The 6647-nt window shown below is 37.0% G+C and overlaps 1 pseudogene; it reads left to right on the forward strand.

Moving 5' to 3' along the window:
• LOC148945054 (serine/threonine-protein kinase pim-2-like) overlaps positions 1-5366 on the forward strand; it is a 6581-nt pseudogene extending 1215 nt beyond the window's left edge.
• Positions 5367-6647: the final 1281 nt, after the last annotated feature.

Genomic DNA, 6647 nt, shown 5'->3' on the forward strand with positions numbered 1-6647 from the left:
AAAAAAATCAAAATGTCGTTGGATCAAAACGAACAATTATTAAAGCAAAAACTCATTGCCAAAACAGTGGAAATTTCAAAATCTCTTCCTTCATATAACGGTGATGCCGACGTAGACGAATTTGTTATTCAATTAAACCAATTCGTAGAAGTAACCCAAACGGACTTAAAATTATTAGTAGGCATGTTGTTTATGAGATTTAAGGGACAGGCATTAACATTCCTGAAGCAAATAGATGAAACAATAGGTGAAGATAACAACCTCCCATTAAACTCAATCGAAAAATTGCTAAAAGCGTTCCGAGAAAGATTTGTTGAAATAGTTCAACACACAAATTAAATCATAGAATGGTATGTTCCGATGAAACACAAAATGTTAGGGAATACCTAAACAAGGTAATTGTATCCATTGAGGCAAAATATGGAGAAGAATCAAGCCCTTTATACGATAAAATCGTACTTAATGCTTTCATGCAAGGATTAAACCCCAAACTATACCGGATGTTAATATCAAAAAATATTCAAACATTAGACCTAGCAGTTCAGGAAGTAGAGGGAATGATTGAGATTTACTCGTTTTTTGAATATCAATATAAGTCAAGAATAAATAATGTAGAAAGTGCAATCCCTTGACCATCGCGAGTGATTTTCCAAGGATTTTTCTCAAGAGATAATTCACTCAAACTTAACCAAAAGCGGTCTTCAACCCCCATGAAGCAAATAATAGTAAGTTTCGTACCCACAAATTCGACAAACTACGCACAAAGCCCACCAATTATATGCAATGCATGTAAAAAAAAAGAACATATTGCCAGGGAGTGCAGTGCTAAACACAAATATACACCAGCAACCCCAAATGTTAATAATAATTTGTTCGGGAGAACAAACACAAATGCCAATGGGGCAAGAAGCTATAGAAATAACCCCCCACGTTTTCCATCGTTCCGTATCCCATACCAACAAGGATTTGCATATTTGAATCCTTCCCAATATACGCCTCAACAACCCTATTCTAATACCTCACCCAACTGACAAAATAATTGTCGGTTCCCCAACTCAAACACGCGACAAAACATGTACCAATTTAATTCACGAACGGTGTATCCAACTAGATTCAACAGGAATACAACCGATAACAGAGGATATTTTTCCCGACGGGAAACGAAAGAAATTTTTCGTCAATACAAAATGAACAAACGCCACGAGACGTCAGCACAAGAAACTTTAACCCTCGTAATTATACGGAGCAAACACAACCATCAAATTTAAATCAATTGCGAGCTTCTCTAGCAAGGTAGAGTCACATCGAACCCCAAGCTCAAATCTCGACTTACCCAACAAGAGCACAGGGAAACGAATCAGGCCCCCAAGAAAATTAACTGGGACCCTGGAGGCCAACAATTTTTATAGGTCCCATCCAGTAATTGTACCTTCCTTGAGTGATAATAATGACATTCTGCCTATATTAAATAATTTTAGTATTGCAAGCATCAATTTCAAAGCGTTAATAGATTCAGGTGCATCAGTTAATATAATAAATTCGAATGTATTTAATAGACTCCCAATATATATTAAGCGACGGAAAAATTTCAATATTCCGAGTGTAACTAGTGTAAAAGGCTATAGACTGGAGGCTATTGACTCCATTCACTTTGATGTGAAAAAACATAATAAAATCTTTCCTACAAACTTCATAATCTATAAGAATCTTCCATGTGAGGCTATAATTCGTGCTAATTTTTTAAAATCTAATAAGGTGTTATTAGATATAGCAAATAATAGACTCGTGTATCCATACGATCCTATTCTCCAACGCGTGGAGAGAGGGGAAGCAACAGTGAATAGAATCAAGTCTTTTGTACCTCACTCTCGTCATTTTCTCCCACGGGACGAGAGAAAATCAAGCAGCAAATGGATCGAGTCAATAAAAGCAAAAATGGGAAAAGTGCAGGAGTACAGACAAACAGAAATAAAGAAAATAGTTGAATTATGGAATGAAATAATAAATCTAAGTACTGTTGTAAGGGGACAGGACTTGGATCTACCCTTACAATCAACCCCAAAAGCGGAAGACTTGACGCAATCAAGCGCCAATCTCAACTTAATAGAAAATAACACGGAAAAAAAATATTATGGGTTCGCAGTACGTAAAACAAAAATCCCCCCAAATACCATGCAAAGAGTGCAAATCTCTCAAATGGTCACCCCTGTAAATGACAATTCCGAAATTTGGTTCGCATCCCCGTGTAAAGAAATTCCAGAAAATCTGTTTTGTGAAGAACAGATCATTTCATACGAAAAAGACAAAGGTTTTATTTGGTAAACTAACACGCATGAAAACAATATGATTACATTGAAAAAAGGATCATGTCTCGTTGAAATATAAGTTATTTCCGAGCGCGAGCTAAACAAATGGAGAAACTCCAAGGAAAGCTTAGTTAATAACATTGGAATTAACAATCCAAAGAATAGGTACCCCCTAGCAAAACCCCAATTTTTGGAAAAATTTAAATTAGATCACATCTAAGAGACGCACTTAAAAGAAAAATTATGTGAATTGCTCTAGAAATTTAGAGATATATTTTCTACGTGTGAAGAAGATATCGGGTTGATACCTTTCTACCAACACTATCCAAACCACAGGATTGCCCGTAGCTAAACAGCCCTATCGCATCCCCCATCCCTACAAAGGCTGGCTAAAAAATAAAATCCGCGAGTTAGAAAGAAACAATATTATACGGCCAAGTATAAGCCCATATTCAGCCCCCGTTATACTAGTACCAAAAAAGAACAAGGACCTGAGACTTGTAGTAGATTATCGAGCCTTAAATAAGCAGGTAGTTAGCGACAAATTTCCCCTGCCCCGAATTGATGAAATCCTAGATTCCATTTCAACCAAAAACAAAATTTTTACGTCTCTTGACCTCACACAAGGTTATCGTTAGGTTAAGATAGCAGATGATGACGTTTATAAAACGGCTTTTTCAACAACAGAATGTGGTTCTTATGAGTATTTGAGAGTACCATTCGGACTCAAAACCAGTTCAAATGCATTACGTAGACCTCTGTTACACCTATTGCGAGGTATAAAAAATATTATCCATTTTTTGGATGATGTAATTTGTATGGGCGAAACACCAAAGAATCGTCTAAACACATTCGCCAAAATTTTTGAAAAATTCAGAGGGTAATCTGAAATTTAGACCTGAAAAAATAGATTTGCTTCAATCCGAAACAAAATTCTTAGGAATGATAGTGACCCAAAGTCAAATATCACCGGACCCTGAGAAAATGAAATGTGTAGAGAATCTTAAGCCGCCAAAAACTATGAAACAATTAAGAGGCATTATTGGTTTAACCAGTTATTTTAGAAAATTTATACGTAACTACGCCCAAATCGCAAAACCCCTAACAGATCTAACTAAAGGGAATTCCCAAAATATTACTTGGTCCCAGGAAGCTCAAACTTCTTTAGACACTCTCAAGAAGGCTCTTACTTCTGAACCAATATTAGCGTTACCAGACTTTGAAAAAGGAACATTTGTGGTTACCACCGATGCTTCAGCTCTAGGTATCGGTGCAATCCTTTCCCAAATATTCCCCGTGGAAAACAACATAGAATCCCAACCGGACCCCCCTCAATATACAGAGAAAGTCATATGCTATTCAAGCAGAACTCTAACCAAAGGCGAAAGTAGTTATTCAGCAACGCAATTGGAGTTACTATCCATAATTCACCACTTAGACAAATTTAGACATTATCTAGTAGGTCAAAAATTTAAATTCCGCTCGGATCATAAGGGCGTACAGTACCTGAGCACATTTAAAACTCCCCCCTGAATTTTAGCGCGATGGGTAACGAAAATCAAGGGTCTGAGTTGTGAATTTGAACACGAGACCAGCAAAAAAACTGCCCCCTGTGATTGTCTAAGCAGATACCCCGAAACCAAATCCTCATATCATGAAACTAAACAAATAAATGCCATTGATCCCTGTAAACGAAGACACAAGAAGAATAAACCAAAAAGCCTTACGGAAGAAAAAGGGCCACGAGTAATTCCTTTATCCTTAGCCAATATTAAAAGAAACCAAGTTGAGGATGAGATGTGTGTAACCCTTATTAATTACTTTGTGAATTCTAATAATCTTCCCGATAAGTTCAAAGCCCTAAGATGGGACATAGACAATTTTTATTTTGACTTTGACGAAGAAATCCTTTGCAGGATAGTGACGGGCGAAACGAATAGAAATCAATCCTCAATAATCCCAGTGCTACCCCAAAACTTATTAATACCTGCCTTTGAGTACTTTCATTCGGACATAGGTGGAGACTTAGGGCTAACCAAAATATTTCAAAAGTTAAAACAATACTTTTATGTTCCGTCAGCGTTAACAAAACTCAAAGATTTTATATGTACATGTGAAGCGTGTAACTTAAGAAAAAATCCCCAGACGTACCCAAATCCCCCCTTGGGAAGAGTGCCAGTAGCAAGGTTCCCTTTCGATATCGTATCATTCGACCTATATGGTACGAGCGGAGGATTACCTGTTTCTAATAGAGGTCATACTTGTGTTCTTTCAGTAATAGACCATTTTACCGGTTTCACCTTTACCAAAGCATTGAAAAATCAAGGTGCATATGCCACAACTAAAACGTTAACTAAGATATTTTTAAAATTTGGCGTTCCTTGCTAGGTTATTAGTGACAATGGAAATAATTTCGTTTCTAAAGTAACAAAAGAACTAATGAGTTTCCTTAAAAGCGAAAAATTGTTAACCTCCCCCTACCATCCCCAAGCTAATAGAAAAATTGAAAATAGGCACAAAATATTTTCCAATTTCTTGAGTATTTATACAAAGGACAATGGAAACGATTGGGATCAATGTCTACCTTACTTAACTAACGTAATTAATACGGCATACTCGGAAACGACTAAAGAAAGTCCCTTTTTTCTTTTGTTCGGACGCGATTTTAAAATACCTTATCAAGAAATTATAGAATCAAGACATTATTACAATAGTACAGAGGACTATAAGCAAGATTTTATAAATAAGATGAGAAAAACCTATAAAATAGTTAGACAAGAGTTAGAAAAATGTAAAATGAATCAAGAGTTGAGAAATGAGTCCAAAATAAAGGGGAATATAAATTTCAAGGTAGGCGACCGTGTCTATCTAAAAAATGAAGCCAAACCGGAAGGCAAAAAATTTTCCAATAAATATTCAAGACCCTACAGAATATTGAAGAAATATGACAACGATTTTACTTTCGAAATGGTAAATCCAGAAAACGGAAGAACACATAAGTCACATGTAAGCAGTATGAAAGGTACCAAATACCCCGCTAAGTTGGCACCCAAACCCTAATCGTCAGATTCATCAAACGCGGAAAATCAATTTCCTAGGTCCAGGCTATCCGAACTAAAACCCTTTAATTTCAAACAAAACTATTTTGAAAACAATAGCGAAGAGGAAGATTTTGAAGAATTTTTAGCCATGAAAAATCTAGTCATTCCTAAAAGGAAACCCCTAATACCCATGCCTGCAAGAACCCCAAAAGGCCCAGAGAGTTCATCCACAGAAAGCTCGGAGCAAGAATTGGATTATACGCTGTCGCCAAAAACCCAATTTTTCCCCGATAGAATTTCGACCCCATGTCCCCCCAAAAGATTTCCTGATGACATGGTATCCCCAACAACCCCAATAGAAAGACCCCCGTCGCTGCAGGAGGAATTAAACAGAGCCATGGAAACTCCAGGTACAAAAAGGAGGAAGACTCCTCCTAGGGATACAAATACAAAAAACTTGAGAGAGGCCATGAATATTATTAATTATCCGATAAAAACAAGGCAAAGTACTTTGCCGTGGACACAGGAACACCCTGAAGATGAAAACTTGGGACAATACCATCACATAACGGTGTCTAAAGTAAAACCCAAAGAATCTCACTCCTGGAAACAGACCATGCTACGAAATACGCCTCACCCCCCGGAAGATATGGCATTCAAGCAGTGGAGACATTCTCCAAAAGTATTTGACTCCTCCCAGAGTTCCCAAGAATCTTTTAACTCCCCTGAAACAGGATTTCAACGCGAGGAAATGGAAAATAAGCCCTCAACCTCAAAAAGAGACGAAATATATGAAGCAACGGCAGGAGATACCACTCAATCTCAAAGGACCGCCCCAGAAAGCCCAAATAATGAATCCTCAGATACTAGCTCTAATGAGTCCGACGATGAATCAGATCCTGACTACCCCAGAATGCTCCAAAACAAAAACCAACTTCTGCCGCGGCCCATGCCAAAGCTGCAAAGTTAAAGGGTCAAAAATTCCTATTAAAACAGTACAATAAATTTGACCTAATCTCTATAGGAAAATAAAAAAAGAGTAGAACGCCGGAAAATGAACAGGAAATTACCACAAAATCTGGCAGAATTAGCAAGAGGCCAGACAAATGGACATACATTTAGGAATAAAATACCCCCAAAAAACTATAAAGCAATATTAAACGAAATGAAATTTGAAAAAAAAACTTAAAACAGGGTATATGAGTAAAATATACAATGAAAATGTCATGAAAGATCGAAAGAAGTTAATAGTCAATTTTTCCAGACAAACTAAATCCCGGCTTGGTAAAGCGCCCGAAGA

This window comes from Artemia sp. Qi Xiang Cuo, chromosome 13 (genome assembly GCF_049724085.1).
Source record: "Artemia sp. Qi Xiang Cuo chromosome 13, ASM4972408v1, whole genome shotgun sequence".
Lineage (NCBI taxonomy): Eukaryota > Metazoa > Arthropoda > Branchiopoda > Anostraca > Artemiidae > Artemia > Artemia sp. Qi Xiang Cuo.